General features: G+C 40.5%; 40 non-coding genes and 16 pseudogenes across 40 annotated transcripts; all 56 read left to right on the forward strand.

The window, feature by feature from the left end:
- The first annotated feature begins 103 nt into the window (after positions 1–103).
- On the forward strand, positions 104–222 carry LOC114775713 (5S ribosomal RNA). Its single transcript, XR_003745200.1, has one exon. It is a non-coding gene; the product is annotated as a 5S ribosomal RNA (ribosomal RNA).
- Positions 223–367: 145 nt separating this feature from the next.
- Positions 368–483, forward strand: LOC114775861 (uncharacterized; annotated as a pseudogene).
- A 145-nt stretch (positions 484–628) lies between these two features.
- Positions 629–747, forward strand: LOC114775830 (5S ribosomal RNA). Its single transcript, XR_003745303.1, has one exon. It is a non-coding gene; the product is annotated as a 5S ribosomal RNA (ribosomal RNA).
- A 145-nt stretch (positions 748–892) lies between these two features.
- On the forward strand, positions 893–1,011 carry LOC114775882 (5S ribosomal RNA). The gene has a single exon (XR_003745315.1). It is a non-coding gene; the product is annotated as a 5S ribosomal RNA (ribosomal RNA).
- Positions 1,012–1,155: 144 nt separating this feature from the next.
- Positions 1,156–1,274, forward strand: LOC114775893 (5S ribosomal RNA). The gene has a single exon (XR_003745326.1). It is a non-coding gene; the product is annotated as a 5S ribosomal RNA (ribosomal RNA).
- A 146-nt stretch (positions 1,275–1,420) lies between these two features.
- LOC114775905 (5S ribosomal RNA) lies at positions 1,421–1,539 on the forward strand. Its single transcript, XR_003745337.1, has one exon. It is a non-coding gene; the product is annotated as a 5S ribosomal RNA (ribosomal RNA).
- Positions 1,540–1,683: 144 nt separating this feature from the next.
- On the forward strand, positions 1,684–1,802 carry LOC114775719 (5S ribosomal RNA). The gene has a single exon (XR_003745206.1). It is a non-coding gene; the product is annotated as a 5S ribosomal RNA (ribosomal RNA).
- A 144-nt stretch (positions 1,803–1,946) lies between these two features.
- LOC114775805 (5S ribosomal RNA) lies at positions 1,947–2,064 on the forward strand. The gene has a single exon (XR_003745289.1). It is a non-coding gene; the product is annotated as a 5S ribosomal RNA (ribosomal RNA).
- A 144-nt stretch (positions 2,065–2,208) lies between these two features.
- On the forward strand, positions 2,209–2,327 carry LOC114775730 (5S ribosomal RNA). Its single transcript, XR_003745217.1, has one exon. It is a non-coding gene; the product is annotated as a 5S ribosomal RNA (ribosomal RNA).
- A 144-nt stretch (positions 2,328–2,471) lies between these two features.
- LOC114775742 (5S ribosomal RNA) lies at positions 2,472–2,590 on the forward strand. Its single transcript, XR_003745228.1, has one exon. It is a non-coding gene; the product is annotated as a 5S ribosomal RNA (ribosomal RNA).
- Positions 2,591–2,734: 144 nt separating this feature from the next.
- On the forward strand, positions 2,735–2,853 carry LOC114775753 (5S ribosomal RNA). Its single transcript, XR_003745239.1, has one exon. It is a non-coding gene; the product is annotated as a 5S ribosomal RNA (ribosomal RNA).
- A 143-nt stretch (positions 2,854–2,996) lies between these two features.
- LOC114775792 (5S ribosomal RNA) lies at positions 2,997–3,114 on the forward strand. Its single transcript, XR_003745276.1, has one exon. It is a non-coding gene; the product is annotated as a 5S ribosomal RNA (ribosomal RNA).
- Positions 3,115–3,258: 144 nt separating this feature from the next.
- On the forward strand, positions 3,259–3,377 carry LOC114775765 (5S ribosomal RNA). Its single transcript, XR_003745251.1, has one exon. It is a non-coding gene; the product is annotated as a 5S ribosomal RNA (ribosomal RNA).
- Positions 3,378–3,521: 144 nt separating this feature from the next.
- LOC114775777 (5S ribosomal RNA) lies at positions 3,522–3,640 on the forward strand. The gene has a single exon (XR_003745262.1). It is a non-coding gene; the product is annotated as a 5S ribosomal RNA (ribosomal RNA).
- Positions 3,641–3,783: 143 nt separating this feature from the next.
- On the forward strand, positions 3,784–3,902 carry LOC114775788 (5S ribosomal RNA). Its single transcript, XR_003745273.1, has one exon. It is a non-coding gene; the product is annotated as a 5S ribosomal RNA (ribosomal RNA).
- Positions 3,903–4,046: 144 nt separating this feature from the next.
- LOC114775800 (5S ribosomal RNA) lies at positions 4,047–4,165 on the forward strand. The gene has a single exon (XR_003745284.1). It is a non-coding gene; the product is annotated as a 5S ribosomal RNA (ribosomal RNA).
- A 143-nt stretch (positions 4,166–4,308) lies between these two features.
- On the forward strand, positions 4,309–4,427 carry LOC114775811 (5S ribosomal RNA). Its single transcript, XR_003745295.1, has one exon. It is a non-coding gene; the product is annotated as a 5S ribosomal RNA (ribosomal RNA).
- A 144-nt stretch (positions 4,428–4,571) lies between these two features.
- LOC114775824 (5S ribosomal RNA) lies at positions 4,572–4,690 on the forward strand. The gene has a single exon (XR_003745302.1). It is a non-coding gene; the product is annotated as a 5S ribosomal RNA (ribosomal RNA).
- A 143-nt stretch (positions 4,691–4,833) lies between these two features.
- On the forward strand, positions 4,834–4,952 carry LOC114775836 (5S ribosomal RNA). Its single transcript, XR_003745304.1, has one exon. It is a non-coding gene; the product is annotated as a 5S ribosomal RNA (ribosomal RNA).
- Positions 4,953–5,096: 144 nt separating this feature from the next.
- Positions 5,097–5,215, forward strand: LOC114775847 (5S ribosomal RNA). Its single transcript, XR_003745305.1, has one exon. It is a non-coding gene; the product is annotated as a 5S ribosomal RNA (ribosomal RNA).
- Positions 5,216–5,359: 144 nt separating this feature from the next.
- Positions 5,360–5,478, forward strand: LOC114775858 (5S ribosomal RNA). The gene has a single exon (XR_003745306.1). It is a non-coding gene; the product is annotated as a 5S ribosomal RNA (ribosomal RNA).
- A 144-nt stretch (positions 5,479–5,622) lies between these two features.
- LOC114775870 (5S ribosomal RNA) lies at positions 5,623–5,741 on the forward strand. Its single transcript, XR_003745308.1, has one exon. It is a non-coding gene; the product is annotated as a 5S ribosomal RNA (ribosomal RNA).
- Positions 5,742–5,884: 143 nt separating this feature from the next.
- On the forward strand, positions 5,885–6,003 carry LOC114775875 (5S ribosomal RNA). The gene has a single exon (XR_003745309.1). It is a non-coding gene; the product is annotated as a 5S ribosomal RNA (ribosomal RNA).
- A 144-nt stretch (positions 6,004–6,147) lies between these two features.
- LOC114775876 (5S ribosomal RNA) lies at positions 6,148–6,266 on the forward strand. Its single transcript, XR_003745310.1, has one exon. It is a non-coding gene; the product is annotated as a 5S ribosomal RNA (ribosomal RNA).
- Positions 6,267–6,410: 144 nt separating this feature from the next.
- Positions 6,411–6,529, forward strand: LOC114775877 (5S ribosomal RNA). Its single transcript, XR_003745311.1, has one exon. It is a non-coding gene; the product is annotated as a 5S ribosomal RNA (ribosomal RNA).
- A 146-nt stretch (positions 6,530–6,675) lies between these two features.
- LOC114775878 (5S ribosomal RNA) lies at positions 6,676–6,794 on the forward strand. Its single transcript, XR_003745312.1, has one exon. It is a non-coding gene; the product is annotated as a 5S ribosomal RNA (ribosomal RNA).
- Positions 6,795–6,938: 144 nt separating this feature from the next.
- On the forward strand, positions 6,939–7,057 carry LOC114775879 (5S ribosomal RNA). The gene has a single exon (XR_003745313.1). It is a non-coding gene; the product is annotated as a 5S ribosomal RNA (ribosomal RNA).
- Positions 7,058–7,201: 144 nt separating this feature from the next.
- On the forward strand, positions 7,202–7,320 carry LOC114775881 (5S ribosomal RNA). The gene has a single exon (XR_003745314.1). It is a non-coding gene; the product is annotated as a 5S ribosomal RNA (ribosomal RNA).
- A 144-nt stretch (positions 7,321–7,464) lies between these two features.
- LOC114775883 (5S ribosomal RNA) lies at positions 7,465–7,583 on the forward strand. Its single transcript, XR_003745316.1, has one exon. It is a non-coding gene; the product is annotated as a 5S ribosomal RNA (ribosomal RNA).
- Positions 7,584–7,728: 145 nt separating this feature from the next.
- LOC114775884 (5S ribosomal RNA) lies at positions 7,729–7,847 on the forward strand. The gene has a single exon (XR_003745317.1). It is a non-coding gene; the product is annotated as a 5S ribosomal RNA (ribosomal RNA).
- Positions 7,848–7,991: 144 nt separating this feature from the next.
- Positions 7,992–8,109, forward strand: LOC114775821 (uncharacterized; annotated as a pseudogene).
- Positions 8,110–8,253: 144 nt separating this feature from the next.
- On the forward strand, positions 8,254–8,373 carry LOC114775780 (5S ribosomal RNA). Its single transcript, XR_003745265.1, has one exon. It is a non-coding gene; the product is annotated as a 5S ribosomal RNA (ribosomal RNA).
- A 144-nt stretch (positions 8,374–8,517) lies between these two features.
- On the forward strand, positions 8,518–8,636 carry LOC114775801 (5S ribosomal RNA). The gene has a single exon (XR_003745285.1). It is a non-coding gene; the product is annotated as a 5S ribosomal RNA (ribosomal RNA).
- A 144-nt stretch (positions 8,637–8,780) lies between these two features.
- LOC114775852 (uncharacterized) lies at positions 8,781–8,899 on the forward strand (annotated as a pseudogene).
- A 144-nt stretch (positions 8,900–9,043) lies between these two features.
- LOC114775838 (uncharacterized) lies at positions 9,044–9,162 on the forward strand (annotated as a pseudogene).
- A 144-nt stretch (positions 9,163–9,306) lies between these two features.
- On the forward strand, positions 9,307–9,425 carry LOC114775803 (5S ribosomal RNA). Its single transcript, XR_003745287.1, has one exon. It is a non-coding gene; the product is annotated as a 5S ribosomal RNA (ribosomal RNA).
- Positions 9,426–9,569: 144 nt separating this feature from the next.
- On the forward strand, positions 9,570–9,687 carry LOC114775819 (5S ribosomal RNA). Its single transcript, XR_003745301.1, has one exon. It is a non-coding gene; the product is annotated as a 5S ribosomal RNA (ribosomal RNA).
- A 143-nt stretch (positions 9,688–9,830) lies between these two features.
- Positions 9,831–9,947, forward strand: LOC114775846 (uncharacterized; annotated as a pseudogene).
- A 145-nt stretch (positions 9,948–10,092) lies between these two features.
- LOC114775850 (uncharacterized) lies at positions 10,093–10,211 on the forward strand (annotated as a pseudogene).
- Positions 10,212–10,355: 144 nt separating this feature from the next.
- On the forward strand, positions 10,356–10,474 carry LOC114775774 (5S ribosomal RNA). The gene has a single exon (XR_003745260.1). It is a non-coding gene; the product is annotated as a 5S ribosomal RNA (ribosomal RNA).
- A 146-nt stretch (positions 10,475–10,620) lies between these two features.
- LOC114775871 (uncharacterized) lies at positions 10,621–10,737 on the forward strand (annotated as a pseudogene).
- A 1,512-nt stretch (positions 10,738–12,249) lies between these two features.
- LOC114775828 (uncharacterized) lies at positions 12,250–12,369 on the forward strand (annotated as a pseudogene).
- Positions 12,370–12,513: 144 nt separating this feature from the next.
- On the forward strand, positions 12,514–12,630 carry LOC114775842 (uncharacterized; annotated as a pseudogene).
- A 143-nt stretch (positions 12,631–12,773) lies between these two features.
- Positions 12,774–12,892, forward strand: LOC114775806 (5S ribosomal RNA). Its single transcript, XR_003745290.1, has one exon. It is a non-coding gene; the product is annotated as a 5S ribosomal RNA (ribosomal RNA).
- Positions 12,893–13,036: 144 nt separating this feature from the next.
- On the forward strand, positions 13,037–13,155 carry LOC114775843 (uncharacterized; annotated as a pseudogene).
- Positions 13,156–13,298: 143 nt separating this feature from the next.
- On the forward strand, positions 13,299–13,417 carry LOC114775784 (5S ribosomal RNA). The gene has a single exon (XR_003745269.1). It is a non-coding gene; the product is annotated as a 5S ribosomal RNA (ribosomal RNA).
- Positions 13,418–13,561: 144 nt separating this feature from the next.
- On the forward strand, positions 13,562–13,680 carry LOC114775814 (5S ribosomal RNA). Its single transcript, XR_003745298.1, has one exon. It is a non-coding gene; the product is annotated as a 5S ribosomal RNA (ribosomal RNA).
- A 144-nt stretch (positions 13,681–13,824) lies between these two features.
- On the forward strand, positions 13,825–13,943 carry LOC114775844 (uncharacterized; annotated as a pseudogene).
- Positions 13,944–14,087: 144 nt separating this feature from the next.
- On the forward strand, positions 14,088–14,206 carry LOC114775815 (5S ribosomal RNA). The gene has a single exon (XR_003745299.1). It is a non-coding gene; the product is annotated as a 5S ribosomal RNA (ribosomal RNA).
- A 144-nt stretch (positions 14,207–14,350) lies between these two features.
- Positions 14,351–14,467, forward strand: LOC114775862 (uncharacterized; annotated as a pseudogene).
- A 144-nt stretch (positions 14,468–14,611) lies between these two features.
- Positions 14,612–14,730, forward strand: LOC114775835 (uncharacterized; annotated as a pseudogene).
- A 144-nt stretch (positions 14,731–14,874) lies between these two features.
- Positions 14,875–14,993, forward strand: LOC114775786 (5S ribosomal RNA). Its single transcript, XR_003745271.1, has one exon. It is a non-coding gene; the product is annotated as a 5S ribosomal RNA (ribosomal RNA).
- A 144-nt stretch (positions 14,994–15,137) lies between these two features.
- LOC114775839 (uncharacterized) lies at positions 15,138–15,256 on the forward strand (annotated as a pseudogene).
- Positions 15,257–15,400: 144 nt separating this feature from the next.
- On the forward strand, positions 15,401–15,519 carry LOC114775807 (5S ribosomal RNA). The gene has a single exon (XR_003745291.1). It is a non-coding gene; the product is annotated as a 5S ribosomal RNA (ribosomal RNA).
- A 144-nt stretch (positions 15,520–15,663) lies between these two features.
- LOC114775833 (uncharacterized) lies at positions 15,664–15,781 on the forward strand (annotated as a pseudogene).
- Positions 15,782–15,925: 144 nt separating this feature from the next.
- On the forward strand, positions 15,926–16,044 carry LOC114775826 (uncharacterized; annotated as a pseudogene).
- The last annotated feature ends 172 nt before the right edge of the window (positions 16,045–16,216 follow it).

Genomic DNA, 16,216 nt, shown 5'->3' on the forward strand with positions numbered 1-16,216 from the left:
TCATTTGTTAGTTTTTATCTAAAGTAAGTTAAGAGGTATTTTCACTCTGTGATATGTTTTCAAGCCTAGGTTGTTTAAAGTCCAAGATTTTCAAGCTGAGATTGCTTACGGCCATACCAGCCCAAGAACGCCCGGTCTCGTCTGATCTCGGAAGCTAAGAAGGCTTGGGCCTGGTTAGTACTTGGATGGGAGACCTCCTGGGAATACCAGGTGCTGTAAGCTTTAACTGTTGAAAAACTTTTTAAAATGAAGTTTTTTTACATCGCTTTTGTAAGTTTTTATCTAAAGTAAGTTAAGAGGTATTTTCACTCTGTGATATGTTTTCAAGCCTAGGTTGTTTAAAGTCCAAGATTTTCAAGCAGAGATTGCTTACGGCCATACCAGCCCAAGAACGCCCGGTCTCGTCTGATCTCGAAGCTAAGAAGGCTTGGGCCTGGTTAGTACTTGGATGGGAGACCTCCTGGGAATACCAGGTGCTTAGCTTTAACTGTTGAAAAACTTTTTAAAATGAAGTTTTTTTGCATCGCTTTGTTAGTTTTTATCTAAAGTAAGTTAAGAGGTATTTTCACTCTGTGATATGTTTTCAAGCCTAGGTTGTTTTAAAGTCCAAGATTTTCAAGCAGAGATTGCTTACGGCCATACCAGCCCAAGAACGCCCGGTCTCGTCTGATCTCGGAAGCTAAGAAGGCTTGGGCCTGGTTAGTACTTGGATGGGAGACCTCCTGGGAATACCAGGTGCTGTAAGCTTTAACTGTTGAAAAACCTTTTTAAAATGAAGTTTTTTTGCATCGCTTTGTTAGTTTTTATCTAAAGTAAGTTAAGAGGTATTTTCACTCTGTGATATGTTTTCAAGCCTAGGTTGTTTAAAGTCCAAGATTTTCAAGCAGAGATTGCTTACGGCCATACCAGCCCAAGAACGCCCGGTCTCGTCTGATCTCGGAAGCTAAGAAGGCTTGGGCCTGGTTAGTACTTGGATGGGAGACCTCCTGGGAATACCAGGTGCTGTAAGCTTTAACTGTTGAAAAACTTTTTAAAATGAAGTTTTTTTGCATCGCTTTGTTAGTTTTTATCTAAAGTAAGTTAAGAGGTATTTTCACTCTGTGATATGTTTTCAAGCCTAGGTTGTTTAAAGTCCAAGATTTTCAAGCAGAGATTGCTTACGGCCATACCAGCCCAAGAACGCCCGGTCTCGTCTGATCTCGGAAGCTAAGAAGGCTTGGGCCTGGTTAGTACTTGGATGGGAGACCTCCTGGGAATACCAGGTGCTGTAAGCTTTAACTGTTGAAAAACTTTTTAAAATGAAGTTTATTTTGCATCGCTTTGTTAGTTTTTATCTAAAGTAAGTTAAGAGGTATTTTCACTCTGTGATATGTTTTCAAGCCTAGGTTGTTTTAAAGTCCAAGATTTTCAAGCAGAGATTGCTTACGGCCATACCAGCCCAAGAACGCCCGGTCTCGTCTGATCTCGGAAGCTAAGAAGGCTTGGGCCTGGTTAGTACTTGGATGGGAGACCTCCTGGGAATACCAGGTGCTGTAAGCTTTAACTGTTGAAAAACTTTTTAAAATGAAGTTTTTTTGCATCGCTTTGTTAGTTTTTATCTAAAGTAAGTTAAGAGGTATTTTCACTCTGTGATATGTTTTCAAGCCTAGGTTGTTTAAAGTCCAAGATTTTCAAGCAGAGATTGCTTACGGCCATACCAGCCCAAGAACGCCCGGTCTCGTCTGATCTCGGAAGCTAAGAAGGCTTGGGCCTGGTTAGTACTTGGATGGGAGACCTCCTGGGAATACCAGGTGCTGTAAGCTTTAACTGTTGAAAACTTTTTAAAAATGAAGTTTTTTTGCATCGCTTTGTTAGTTTTTATCTAAAGTAAGTTAAGAGGTATTTTCACTCTGTGATATGTTTTCAAGCCTAGGTTGTTTAAAGTCCAAGATTTTCAAGCAGAGATTGCTTACGGCCATACCAGCCCAAGAACGCCCGGTCTCGTCTGATCTCGGAAGCTAAGAAGGCTTGGCCTGGTTAGTACTTGGATGGGAGACCTCCTGGGAATACCAGGTGCTGTAAGCTTTAACTGTTGAAAAACTTTTTAAAATGAAGTTTTTTTGCATCGCTTTGTTAGTTTTTATCTAAAGTAAGTTAAGAGGTATTTTCACTCTGTGATATGTTTTCAAGCCTAGGTTGTTTAAAGTCCAAGATTTTCAAGCAGAGATTGCTTACGGCCATACCAGCCCAAGAACGCCCGGTCTCGTCTGATCTCGGAAGCTAAGAAGGCTTGGGCCTGGTTAGTACTTGGATGGGAGACCTCCTGGGAATACCAGGTGCTGTAAGCTTTAACTGTTGAAAAACTTTTTAAAATGAAGTTTTTTTGCATCGCTTTGTTAGTTTTTATCTAAAGTAAGTTAAGAGGTATTTTCACTCTGTGATATGTTTTCAAGCCTAGGTTGTTTAAAGTCCAAGATTTTCAAGCAGAGATTGCTTACGGCCATACCAGCCCAAGAACGCCCGGTCTCGTCTGATCTCGGAAGCTAAGAAGGCTTGGGCCTGGTTAGTACTTGGATGGGAGACCTCCTGGGAATACCAGGTGCTGTAAGCTTTAACTGTTGAAAAACTTTTTAAAATGAAGTTTTTTTGCATCGCTTTGTTAGTTTTTATCTAAAGTAAGTTAAGAGGTATTTTCACTCTGTGATATGTTTTCAAGCCTAGGTTGTTTAAAGTCCAAGATTTTCAAGCAGAGATTGCTTACGGCCATACCAGCCCAAGAACGCCCGGTCTCGTCTGATCTCGGAAGCTAAGAAGGCTTGGGCCTGGTTAGTACTTGGATGGGAGACCTCCTGGGAATACCAGGTGCTGTAAGCTTTAACTGTTGAAAAACTTTTAAAATGAAGTTTTTTTGCATCGCTTTGTTAGTTTTTATCTAAAGTAAGTTAAGAGGTATTTTCACTCTGTGATATGTTTTCAAGCCTAGGTTGTTTAAAGTCCAAGATTTTCAAGCAGAGATTGCTTACGGCCATACCAGCCCAAGAACGCCCGGTCTCGTCTGATCTCGGAAGCTAAGAAGGCTTGGGCCTGGTTAGTACTTGATGGGAGACCTCCTGGGAATACCAGGTGCTGTAAGCTTTAACTGTTGAAAAACTTTTTAAAATGAAGTTTTTTTGCATCGCTTTGTTAGTTTTTATCTAAAGTAAGTTAAGAGGTATTTTCACTCTGTGATATGTTTTCAAGCCTAGGTTGTTTAAAGTCCAAGATTTTCAAGCAGAGATTGCTTACGGCCATACCAGCCCAAGAACGCCCGGTCTCGTCTGATCTCGGAAGCTAAGAAGGCTTGGGCCTGGTTAGTACTTGGATGGGAGACCTCCTGGGAATACCAGGTGCTGTAAGCTTTAACTGTTGAAAAACTTTTTAAAATGAAGTTTTTTTGCATCGCTTTGTTAGTTTTTATCTAAAGTAAGTTAAGAGGTATTTTCACTCTGTGATATGTTTTCAAGCCTAGGTTGTTTAAAGTCCAAGATTTTCAAGCAGAGATTGCTTACGGCCATACCAGCCCAAGAACGCCCGGTCTCGTCTGATCTCGGAAGCTAAGAAGGCTTGGGCCTGGTTAGTACTTGGATGGGAGACCTCCTGGGAATACCAGGTGCTGTAAGCTTTAACTGTTGAAAAACTTTTAAAATGAAGTTTTTTTGCATCGCTTTGTTAGTTTTTATCTAAAGTAAGTTAAGAGGTATTTTCACTCTGTGATATGTTTTCAAGCCTAGGTTGTTTAAAGTCCAAGATTTTCAAGCAGAGATTGCTTACGGCCATACCAGCCCAAGAACGCCCGGTCTCGTCTGATCTCGGAAGCTAAGAAGGCTTGGGCCTGGTTAGTACTTGGATGGGAGACCTCCTGGGAATACCAGGTGCTGTAAGCTTTAACTGTTGAAAAACTTTTTAAAATGAAGTTTTTTTGCATCGCTTTGTTAGTTTTTATCTAAAGTAAGTTAAGAGGTATTTTCACTCTGTGATATGTTTTCAAGCCTAGGTTGTTTAAAGTCCAAGATTTTCAAGCAGAGATTGCTTACGGCCATACCAGCCCAAGAACGCCCGGTCTCGTCTGATCTCGGAAGCTAAGAAGGCTTGGGCCTGGTTAGTACTTGGATGGGAGACCTCCTGGGAATACCAGGTGCTGTAAGCTTTAACTGTTGAAAAACTTTTAAAATGAAGTTTTTTTGCATCGCTTTGTTAGTTTTTATCTAAAGTAAGTTAAGAGGTATTTTCACTCTGTGATATGTTTTCAAGCCTAGGTTGTTTAAAGTCCAAGATTTTCAAGCAGAGATTGCTTACGGCCATACCAGCCCAAGAACGCCCGGTCTCGTCTGATCTCGGAAGCTAAGAAGGCTTGGGCCTGGTTAGTACTTGGATGGGAGACCTCCTGGGAATACCAGGTGCTGTAAGCTTTAACTGTTGAAAAACTTTTTAAAATGAAGTTTTTTTGCATCGCTTTGTTAGTTTTTATCTAAAGTAAGTTAAGAGGTATTTTCACTCTGTGATATGTTTTCAAGCCTAGGTTGTTTAAAGTCCAAGATTTTCAAGCAGAGATTGCTTACGGCCATACCAGCCCAAGAACGCCCGGTCTCGTCTGATCTCGGAAGCTAAGAAGGCTTGGGCCTGGTTAGTACTTGGATGGGAGACCTCCTGGGAATACCAGGTGCTGTAAGCTTTAACTGTTGAAAAACTTTTAAAATGAAGTTTTTTTGCATCGCTTTGTTAGTTTTTATCTAAAGTAAGTTAAGAGGTATTTTCACTCTGTGATATGTTTTCAAGCCTAGGTTGTTTAAAGTCCAAGATTTTCAAGCAGAGATTGCTTACGGCCATACCAGCCCAAGAACGCCCGGTCTCGTCTGATCTCGGAAGCTAAGAAGGCTTGGGCCTGGTTAGTACTTGGATGGGAGACCTCCTGGGAATACCAGGTGCTGTAAGCTTTAACTGTTGAAAAACTTTTTAAAATGAAGTTTTTTTGCATCGCTTTGTTAGTTTTTATCTAAAGTAAGTTAAGAGGTATTTTCACTCTGTGATATGTTTTCAAGCCTAGGTTGTTTAAAGTCCAAGATTTTCAAGCAGAGATTGCTTACGGCCATACCAGCCCAAGAACGCCCGGTCTCGTCTGATCTCGGAAGCTAAGAAGGCTTGGGCCTGGTTAGTACTTGGATGGGAGACCTCCTGGGAATACCAGGTGCTGTAAGCTTTAACTGTTGAAAAACTTTTTAAAATGAAGTTTTTTTGCATCGCTTTGTTAGTTTTTATCTAAAGTAAGTTAAGAGGTATTTTCACTCTGTGATATGTTTTCAAGCCTAGGTTGTTTAAAGTCCAAGATTTTCAAGCAGAGATTGCTTACGGCCATACCAGCCCAAGAACGCCCGGTCTCGTCTGATCTCGGAAGCTAAGAAGGCTTGGGCCTGGTTAGTACTTGGATGGGAGACCTCCTGGGAATACCAGGTGCTGTAAGCTTTAACTGTTGAAAAACTTTTTAAAATGAAGTTTTTTTGCATCGCTTTGTTAGTTTTTATCTAAAGTAAGTTAAGAGGTATTTTCACTCTGTGATATGTTTTCAAGCCTAGGTTGTTTAAAGTCCAAGATTTTCAAGCAGAGATTGCTTACGGCCATACCAGCCCAAGAACGCCCGGTCTCGTCTGATCTCGGAAGCTAAGAAGGCTTGGGCCTGGTTAGTACTTGGATGGGAGACCTCCTGGGAATACCAGGTGCTGTAAGCTTTAACTGTTGAAAAACTTTTAAAATGAAGTTTTTTTGCATCGCTTTGTTAGTTTTTATCTAAAGTAAGTTAAGAGGTATTTTCACTCTGTGATATGTTTTCAAGCCTAGGTTGTTTAAAGTCCAAGATTTTCAAGCAGAGATTGCTTACGGCCATACCAGCCCAAGAACGCCCGGTCTCGTCTGATCTCGGAAGCTAAGAAGGCTTGGGCCTGGTTAGTACTTGGATGGGAGACCTCCTGGGAATACCAGGTGCTGTAAGCTTTAACTGTTGAAAAACTTTTTAAAATGAAGTTTTTTTGCATCGCTTTGTTAGTTTTTATCTAAAGTAAGTTAAGAGGTATTTTCACTCTGTGATATGTTTTCAAGCCTAGGTTGTTTAAAGTCCAAGATTTTCAAGCAGAGATTGCTTACGGCCATACCAGCCCAAGAACGCCCGGTCTCGTCTGATCTCGGAAGCTAAGAAGGCTTGGGCCTGGTTAGTACTTGGATGGGAGACCTCCTGGGAATACCAGGTGCTGTAAGCTTTAACTGTTGAAAAACTTTTTAAAATGAAGTTTTTTTGCATCGCTTTGTTAGTTTTTATCTAAAGTAAGTTAAGAGGTATTTTCACTCTGTGATATGTTTTCAAGCCTAGGTTGTTTAAAGTCCAAGATTTTCAAGCAGAGATTGCTTACGGCCATACCAGCCCAAGAACGCCCGGTCTCGTCTGATCTCGGAAGCTAAGAAGGCTTGGGCCTGGTTAGTACTTGGATGGGAGACCTCCTGGGAATACCAGGTGCTGTAAGCTTTAACTGTTGAAAAAACTTTTTAAAATGAAGTTTTTTTTGCATCGCTTTGTTAGTTTTTATCTAAAGTAAGTTAAGAGGTATTTTCACTCTGTGATATGTTTTCAAGCCTAGGTTGTTTAAAGTCCAAGATTTTCAAGCAGAGATTGCTTACGGCCATACCAGCCCAAGAACGCCCGGTCTCGTCTGATCTCGGAAGCTAAGAAGGCTTGGGCCTGGTTAGTACTTGGATGGGAGACCTCCTGGGAATACCAGGTGCTGTAAGCTTTAACTGTTGAAAAAACTTTTAAAATGAAGTTTTTTTGCATCGCTTTGTTAGTTTTTATCTAAAGTAAGTTAAGAGGTATTTTCACTCTGTGATATGTTTTCAAGCCTAGGTTGTTTAAAGTCCAAGATTTTCAAGCAGAGATTGCTTACGGCCATACCAGCCCAAGAACGCCCGGTCTCGTCTGATCTCGGAAGCTAAGAAGGCTTGGGCCTGGTTAGTACTTGGATGGGAGACCTCCTGGGAATACCAGGTGCTGTAAGCTTTAACTGTTGAAAAACTTTTTAAAATGAAGTTTTTTTGCATCGCTTTGTTAGTTTTTATCTAAAGTAAGTTAAGAGGTATTTTCACTCTGTGATATGTTTTCAAGCCTAGGTTGTTTAAAGTCCAAGATTTTCAAGCAGAGATTGCTTACGGCCATACCAGCCCAAGAACGCCCGGTCTCGTCTGATCTCGGAAGCTAAGAAGGCTTGGGCCTGGTTAGTACTTGGATGGGAGACCTCCTGGGAATACCAGGTGCTGTAAGCTTTAACTGTTGAAAAACTTTTTAAAATGAAGTTTTTTTGCATCGCTTTGTTAGTTTTTATCTAAAGTAAGTTAAGAGGTATTTTCACTCTGTGATATGTTTTCAAGCCTAGGTTGTTTAAAGTCCAAGATTTTCAAGCAGAGATTGCTTACGGCCATACCAGCCCAAGAACGCCCGGTCTCGTCTGATCTCGGAAGCTAAGAAGGCTTGGGCCTGGTTAGTACTTGGATGGGAGACCTCCTGGGAATACCAGGTGCTGTAAGCTTTAACTGTTGAAAAAACTTTTTAAAATGAAGTTTTTTTGCATCGCTTTGTTAGTTTTTATCTAAAGTAAGTTAAGAGGTATTTTCACTCTGTGATATGTTTTCAAGCCTAGGTTGTTTAAAGTCCAAGATTTTCAAGCAGAGATTGCTTACGGCCATACCAGCCCAAGAACGCCCGGTCTCGTCTGATCTCGGAAGCTAAGAAGGCTTGGGCCTGGTTAGTACTTGGATGGGAGACCTCCTGGGAATACCAGGTGCTGTAAGCTTTAACTGTTGAAAAACTTTTTAAAATGAAGTTTTTTTGCATCGCTTTGTTAGTTTTTATCTAAAGTAAGTTAAGAGGTATTTTCACTCTGTGATATGTTTTCAAGCCTAGGTTGTTTAAAGTCCAAGATTTTCAAGCAGAGATTGCTTACGGCCATACCAGCCCAAGAACGCCGGTCTCGTCTGATCTCGGAAGCTAAGAAGGCTTGGTCCTGGTTAGTACTTGGATGGGAGACCTCCTGGGAATACCAGGTGCTGTAAGCTTTAACTGTTGAAAAACTTTTTAAAATGAAGTTTTTTTGCATCGCTTTGTTAGTTTTTATCTAAAGTAAGTTAAGAGGTATTTTCACTCTGTGATATGTTTTCAAGCCTAGGTTGTTTAAAGTCCAAGATTTTCAAGCAGAGATTGCTTACGGCCATACCAGCCCAAGAACGCCCGGTCTCGTCTGATCTCGGAAGCTAAGAAGGCTTGGGCCTGGTTAGTACTTGGATGGGAGACCTCCTGGGAATTACCAGGTGCTGTAAGCTTTAACTGTTGAAAAACTTTTTGAAATGAAGTTTTTTTGCATCGCTTTGTTAGTTTTTATCTAAAGTAAGTTAAGAGGTATTTTCACTCTGTGATATGTTTTCAAGCCTAGGTTGTTTAAAGTCCAAGATTTTAAAGAAGAGCTTGCTTACTGCCATACCAGCCCAAGAACGCCCGGTCTCGTCTGATCTCGGAAGCTAAGAAGGCTTGGGCCTGGTTAGTACTTGGATGGTAAACCTCCTGGGAATACCAGGTGCTGTAAGCTTTAACTGTTGAAAAAAAATTTTAAATGAATTTTTTTTGCATCGCTTTGTTAGTTTTTATCTAAAGTAAGTTAAGAGGTATTTTCACTCTGTGATATGTTTTCAAGCCTAGGTTGTTTAAAGTCCAAGATTTTCAAGCAGAGATTGCTTACGGCCATACCAGCCCAAGAGCGCCCGGTCTCGTCTGATCTCGAAAGCTAAGAAGGCTTGGCCTGGTTAGTACTTGGAATGGTAGACCTCCTGGGAATACCAGGTGCTGTAAGCTTTAACTGTTGAAAAACTTTTTAAAATGAAGTTTTTTTGCATCGCTTTGTTAGTTTTTATCTAAAGTAAGTTAAGAGGTATTTTCACTCTGTGATATGTTTTCAAGCCTAGGTTGTTTAAAGTCCAAGATTTTCAAGCAGAGATTGCTTACGGCCATACCAGCCCAAGAACGCCCGGTCTCGTCTGATCTCGGAAGCTAAGAAGGCTTGGCCTGGTTAGTACTTGGATGGGAGACCTACCTGGGAATACCAGGTGCTGTAAGCTTTAACTGTTGAAAAACATTTTTAAATGAATTTTTTTTGCATCGCTTTGTTAGTTTTTATCTAAAGTAAGTTAAGAGGTATTTTCACTCTGTGATATGTTTTCAAGCCTAGGTTGTTTAAAGTCCAAGATTTTCAAGCAGAGATTGCTTACGGCCATACCAGCCCAAGAACGCCCGGTCTCGTCTGATCTCGGAAGCTAAGAAGGCTTTGGCCTGGTTAGTACTTGGAAGGGAGACCTCCTGGGAATACCAGGTGCTGTAAGCTTTAACTGTTAAAAAACTTTTTAAAATGAAGTTTTTTTGCATCGCTTTGTTAGTTTTTATCTAAAGTAAGTTAAGAGGTATTTTTACTCTGTGATATGTTTTCAAGCCTAGGTTGTTTAAAGTCCAAGATTTTCAAGCAGAGATTGCTTACGGCCATACCAGCCCAAGAACGCCCGGTCTCGTCTGATCTCGGAAGCTAAGAAGGCTTGGTCTGGTTAGTACTTGGATGGGAGACCTCCTGGGAATACCAGGTGCTGTAAGCTTTAACTCTTGAAAAAATTTTAAAATGAATTTTTTTTGCATCGCTTTGTTAGTTTTTATCTAAAGTAAGTTAAGAGGTATTTTCACTCTGTGATATGTTTTCAAGCCTAGGTTGTTTAAAGTCCAAGATTTTCAAGCAGAGATTGCTTACGGCCATACCAGCCCAAGAACGCCGGTCTCGTCTGATCTCTGAAGCTAAGAAGGCTTGGCCTGGTTAGTACTTGGATGGGAGACCTCCTGGGAATACCAGGTGCTGTAAGCTTTAACTGTTGAAAATTTTTTTAAAATGAATTTGTTTTTGCATCGCTTTGTTAGTTTTTATCTAAAGTAAGTTAGGAGATATTTTCACTCTGTGATATGTTTTCAAGCCTAGGTTGTTTAAAGTCCAAGATTTTCAAGCAGACATTGCTTACGGCCATACCAGCCCAAGAACGCCCGGTCTCGTCTGATCTCGGAAGCTAAGAAGGCTTTGGCCTGGTTAATACTTGGAAGGGAGACCTTCTGGGAATACAAGGTGCTGTAAGCTTTAACTGTTGAAAAACTTTTTAAAATGAAGTTTTTTTGCATCGCTTTGTTAGTTTGTATCTAAAGTAAGTTAAGAGGTATTTTCACTCTGTGATATGTTTTCAAGCCTAGGTTGTTTAAAGTCCAAGATTTTAAAGAAGACATTGCTTACGGCCATACCAGCCCAAGAACGCCCGGTCTCGTCTGATCTCGGAAGCTAAGAAGGCTTGGGCCTGGTTAGTACTTGGAAGGGAGACCTCCTGGGAATACCAGGTGCTGTAAGCTTTAACTGTTAAAAAACTTTTTAAAATGAAGTTTTTTTGCATTGCTTTGTTAGTTTTTATCTAAAGTAAGTTAAGAGGTATTTTCACTCTGTGATATGTTTTTAAGCCTAGGTTGTTTAAAGTCCAAGATTTTCAAGCAGAGATTGCTTACGGCCATACCAGCCCAAGAACGCCCAGTCTCGTCTGATCTCGGAAGCTAAGAAGGCTTGGCCCTGGTTAGTACTTGGATGGGAGACCTCCTGGGAATTCCAGGTGTAACGAATTAGCTCAAGAGGAAATATCTAGAATTAATTATAACTGGTTATAATTAATAATAAACATTTAGACTAGATTTGGGGATAAACTGTAGCAGAATTAATGTTACAATTACTTGATCTGTCCGTCCACGGAGCAGATAATATAATTATCTATCAATTCTGGGAACGATTATCCCCCTCCCCCTTTTGCCAGGAAAGGTAGCTTTCCCACTCTGCGTGCTAGCAGTAACTTAGCATGTAGCTTAAAAGGTCAACGTTCAGTGACTCAGCTGTGAGCAGCACACAGAAACAAACGATTGTGAATTTAACGAGTTTTTATTAACACGGCTATAGCTAACATACAACAATTAGACAAACATATACATACAGGGTAAAGAAAAGTGATGAAAAGAGAATGGCAGTATTACACATCAATTTACCACAGCCTAATGAGAATCGCCAGAGAATTCTTAAGTTCACCTTAAAAAGGGGTTTAAACGTGCATCTAAATAGTTACTTGCATTGGTCCTTATTTCATGCAAAAGAGTCCTGATGCGGTAGGGTCACGATCTTCGATCCTTAGGTCTGGCGCTGGAAGTTCTCCTTGAAGGTAAATTTTGCCAAAGAGTAACAAAGTGTTGAAAAAGTGTCTCGGGAGGAAGAAGAGAAGTTCTGAGCATTCGTGCCTGTGTGACGCTCTTTTTGATGCTTTCTGGCACGCCCATCATGTGGCCTGAATGGCCAATCACAAGTGTGACATTTTGGCGGGAGAAGTTCCCTTTGTCTGGGTTTACGACTGACCGGAATTTTTATGGCTGGTCCAGAGAGAAACTGTAGTTCATTGCAGTTACAATTTCTACCTTATAGAAATTGTATGATGTATTTTGTGATCACATGGTATGCATCACTGTTTCAGTAGTAAGGAGAAGTTCCTTCTGACACCAAGAAAGGGACCTTTAGGAGGTAGGAAAGTGGAAATACACTTATACACTTAATTATAGGTAATTAGAGTTTACCTAATGTAAAATAGAAAGTTGTAACTAGTATAATTCATACAAGGGAACGTACACACAACGCGTGCATATACGGGATCCACTTATAATCACATATTCCTAGCACAAGATACAGACAATGCGTTTAAGTGTGTGCGTGATTGTGTATTGCAAAGGTGGGGCCAGGCAGGAGGTCTTTATGGAATGCTTTGAAGCTTGGAACCCCCATGAGCAGTTTGCAGACCCAGCCTGTTTAGCATCTTGTTTGTGACAGTGGGGGAAGACGGGACGATCAGGCTGAGGGTCCAGGTTTGTAATTTGTATGTAAATGTCAAAGGTTAAAAAGTTCTTTGAAGATCAACCATCTGTGATCCTACGCAGACGCTACACAGGTGCTGTAAGCTTTAACTGTTGAAAAACTTTTTGAAATGATTTTTTTTTGCATCGCTTTGTTAGTTTTTATCTAAAGTAAGTTAAGAGGTATTTTCACTCTGTGATATGTTTTCAAGCCTAGGTTGTTTAAAGTCCAAGATTTTCAAGCAGAGATTGCTTACGGCCATACCAGCCCAAGAACGCCCGGTCTCTGTCTGATCTCGGAAGCTAAGAAGGCTTGGGCCTGGTTAGTACTTGGATGGAAGACCTCCTCGGAATACCAGGTGCTGTAAGCTTTAACTGTTGAAAAACTTTTTAAAATGAAGTTTTTTTGCATCGCTTTGTTAGTTTTTATCTAAAGTAAGTTAAGAGGTATTTTCACTCTGTGATATGTTTTCAAGCCTAGGTTGTTTAAAGTCCAAGATTTTCAAGCAGAGATTGCTTACGGCCATACCAGCCCAAGAACGCCGGTCTCGTCTGATCTCGGAAGCTAAGAAGGCTTGGCCTGGTTAGTACTTGGATGGGAGACCACCTGGGAATACCAGGTGCTGTAAGCTTTAACTGTTGAAAACATTTTTAAATGAATTTTTTTTGCATCGCTTTGTTAGTTTTTATCTAAAGTAAGTTAAGAGGTATTTTCACTCTGTGATATGTTTTCAAGCCTAGGTTGTTTAAAGTCCAAGATTTTCAAGCAGAGATTGCTTACGGCCATACCAGCCCAAGAACGCCCGGTCTCGTCAGATCTCGGAAGCTAAGAAGGCTTGGGACTGGTTAGTACTTGGAAGGGAGACCTCCTGGGAATACCAGGTGCTGTAAGCTTTAACTGTTGAAAAACTTTTTGAAATGAATTTTTTTTGCATCGCTTTGTTAGTTTTTATCTAAAGTAAGTTAAGAGATATTTTCACTCTGTGATATGTTTTCAAGCCTAGGTTGTTTAAAGTCCAAGATTTTCAAGCAGAGACTGCTTACGGCCATACCAGCCCAAGAACGCACGGTCTCGTCAGATCTCGAAAGCTATGAAGGATTGGGCCTGGTTTGTACTTGGATGGGAGACCTCCTGGGAATACCAGGTGCTGTAAGCTTTAACTGTTGAAAAACTTTTTAAAATGAAGTTTTTTGCATCGCTTTGTTAGTTTTTATCTAAAGTAAGTTAAGAGGTATTTTCACTCTGTGATATGTTTTCAAGCCTAGGTTGTTTAAAGTCCAAGATTTTCAAGGAGAGATTGCTTACGGCGATACCAGCCCAAGAACGCCCGGTCTCGTCTGATCTCGGAAGCTAAGAAGGCTTGGGCTTGGTTAGTACTTGGATGGGAGACCTCCTGGGAATTCCAGGTGCTGTAAGCTTTAACTGTTGAAAAACTTTTTGAAATGAATTTTTTTTGCATCGCTTTGTTAGTTTTTATCTAAAATAAGTTAGGAGATATTTTCACTCTGTGATATGTTTTCAATCCTAGGTTGTTTAAAGTCCAAGATTTTCAAGCAGAGACTGCTTACGGCCATACCAGCCCAAGAACGCCCGGTCTCATCAGATCTCGAAAGCTAAGAAGGATTGGGCCTGGTTTGTACTTGGATGGGAGACCTCCTGGGAATACCAGGTGCTGTAAGCTTTAACTGTTGAAAAACCTTTTAAAATGAAGTTTTTTTGCATTGCTTTGTTAGTTTTTATCTAAAGTAAGTTAAAAGGTATTTTCACTCTGTGACATGTTTTCAAGCCTAGGTTGTTTAAAGTCCAATATTTTCAAGCAGAGATTGCTTACGGCCATATCAGCCCAAGAACGCCCGGTCTCGTCTGATCTCGAAAGCTAAGAAGGCTTTGGCCTGGTTAGTACTTGGAAGGTAGACCTCCTGGGAATACCAGGTGCTGTAAGCTTTAACTGTTGAAAAACTTTTTAAAATGAAGTTTTTTTGCATCGCTTTGTTAGTTTTTATCTAAAGTAAGTTAAGAGGTATTTTCACTCTGTGATATGTTTTTAAGCCTAGGTTGTTTAAAGTCCAAGATTTTCAAGCAGAGATTGCTTACGGCCATACCAGCCCAAGAACGCCCAGTCTCGTCTGATCTCGGAAGCTAAGAAGGCTTGGCCCTGGTTAGTACTTGGATGGGAGACCTCCTGGGAATACCAGGTGCTGTAAGCTTTAACTGTTTAAAAAAGTTTTAAAATGAATTTTTTTTGCATCGCTTTGTTAGTTTTTATCTAAAGTAAGTTAGGAGATATTTTCACTCTGTGATATGTTTTCAAGCCTAGGTTGTTTAAAGTCCAAGATTTTCAAGCAGACATTGCTTACGGCCGTACCAGCCCAAGAACGCCGGTCTCGTCTGATCTCGGAAGCTAAGAAGGCTTGGCCTGGTTAGTACTTGGATGGGAGACCAACTAGGAATACCAGGTGCTGTAAGCTTTAACTGTTGAAAAAAAATTTTAAATGAATTTTTTTTGCATCGCTTTGTTAGTTTTTATGTAAAGTAAGTTAAGAGGTATTTTCACTCTGTGATATGTTTTCAAGCCTAGGTTGTTAAAAGTCCAAGATTTTCAAGCAGAGATTGCTTACGGCCATACCAGCCCAAGAACGCCCGGTCTCGTCAGATCTCGGAAGCTAAGAAGGCTTCGGCATGGTTAGTACTTGGAAGGGAGACCTCCTGGGAATACCAGGTGCTGTAAGCTTTAACTGTTGAAAAACTTTTTTAAATGAAGTTTTTTTGCATCGCTTTGTTAGTTTTTATCTAAAGTAAGTTAAGAGGTATTTTCACTCTGTGATATGTTTTCAAGCCTAGGTTGTTTAAAGTCCAAGATTTTCAAGGAGAGATTGCTTACGGCCATACCAGCCCAAGAACGCCCGGTCTCGTCTGATCTCGGAAGCTGAGAAGGCTTGGGCCTGGTTAGTACTTGGATGGGAGACCTCCTGGGAATTCCAGGTGCTGTAAGCTTTAACTGTTGAAAATCTTTTTGAAATGAATTTTTTTTGCATCGCTTTGTTAGTTTTTATCTAAAGTAAGTTAAGAGATATTTTCACTCTGTGATATGTTTTCAAGCCTAGGTTGTTTAAAGTCCAAGATTTTTAAGCAGAGACTGCTTACGGCCATACCAGCCCAAGAACGCCCGGTCTCGTCAGATCTCGAAAGCTAAGAAGGATTGGGCCTGGTTTCTACTTGGATGGGAGACCTCCTGGGAATACCAGGTGCTGTAAGCTTTAACTGTTGAAAAACTTTTTAAAATGAAGTTTTTTTGCATTGCTTTGTTAGTTTTTATCTAAAGTAAGTTAAAAGGTATTTTCACTCTGTGACATGTTTTCAAGCCTAGGTTGTTTAAAGTCCAAGATTTTCAAGCAGAGATTGCTTACGGCCATATCAGCCCAAGAACGCCCGGTCTCGTCTGATCTCGGAAGCTAAGAAGGCTTGGGCCTGGTTAGTACTTGGATGGGAGACCTCCTGGGAATTCCAGTTGCTGTAAGCTTTAACTGTTGAAAAACTTTTTGAAATGAATTTTTTTTGCATCGCTTTGTTAGTTTTTATCTAAAGTAAGTTAAGAGGTATTTTCACTCTGTGATATGTTTTCAAACCTAGGTTGTTTAAAGTCCAAGATTTTCAAGCAGAGATAGCTTACGGCATACCAGCCCAAGAACGCCCGGTCTCGTCTGATCTCGGAAGCTATGAAGGCTTGGGCCTGGTTAGTACTTGGATGGGAGACCTCCTGGGAATTCCAGGTGCTGTAAGCTTTAACTGTTGAAAAACTTTTTGAAATGAATTTTTTTTGCATCGCTTTGTTAGTTTTTATCTAAAGTAAGTTAAGAGGTATTTTCACTCTGTGATATGTTTTCAAGCCTAGGTTGTTTAAAGTCCAAGATTTTAAAGAAGAGATTGCTTAAGGCCATACCAACCCAAGAACGCCCGGTCTCGTCTGATCTCGGAAGCTAAGAAGGCTTGGGCCTGGTTAGTACTTGGATGGGAAACCTCCTGGGAATACCAGGTGCTGTAAGCTTTAACTGTTGAAAAAAAATTTTAAATTTATTTTTTTTTGCATCGCTTTGTTAGTTTTTATCTAAAGTAAGTTAAGAGGTATTTTCACTCTGTGATATGTTTTCAAGCTTAGGTTGTTTAAAGTCCAAGATTTTCAAGCAGAGATTGCTTACGGCCATACCAGCCCAAGAACG

Source organism: Denticeps clupeoides, unplaced genomic scaffold (genome assembly GCF_900700375.1).
Source record: "Denticeps clupeoides unplaced genomic scaffold, fDenClu1.1, whole genome shotgun sequence".
NCBI classification, from domain to species: Eukaryota; Metazoa; Chordata; class Actinopteri; order Clupeiformes; family Denticipitidae; genus Denticeps; species Denticeps clupeoides.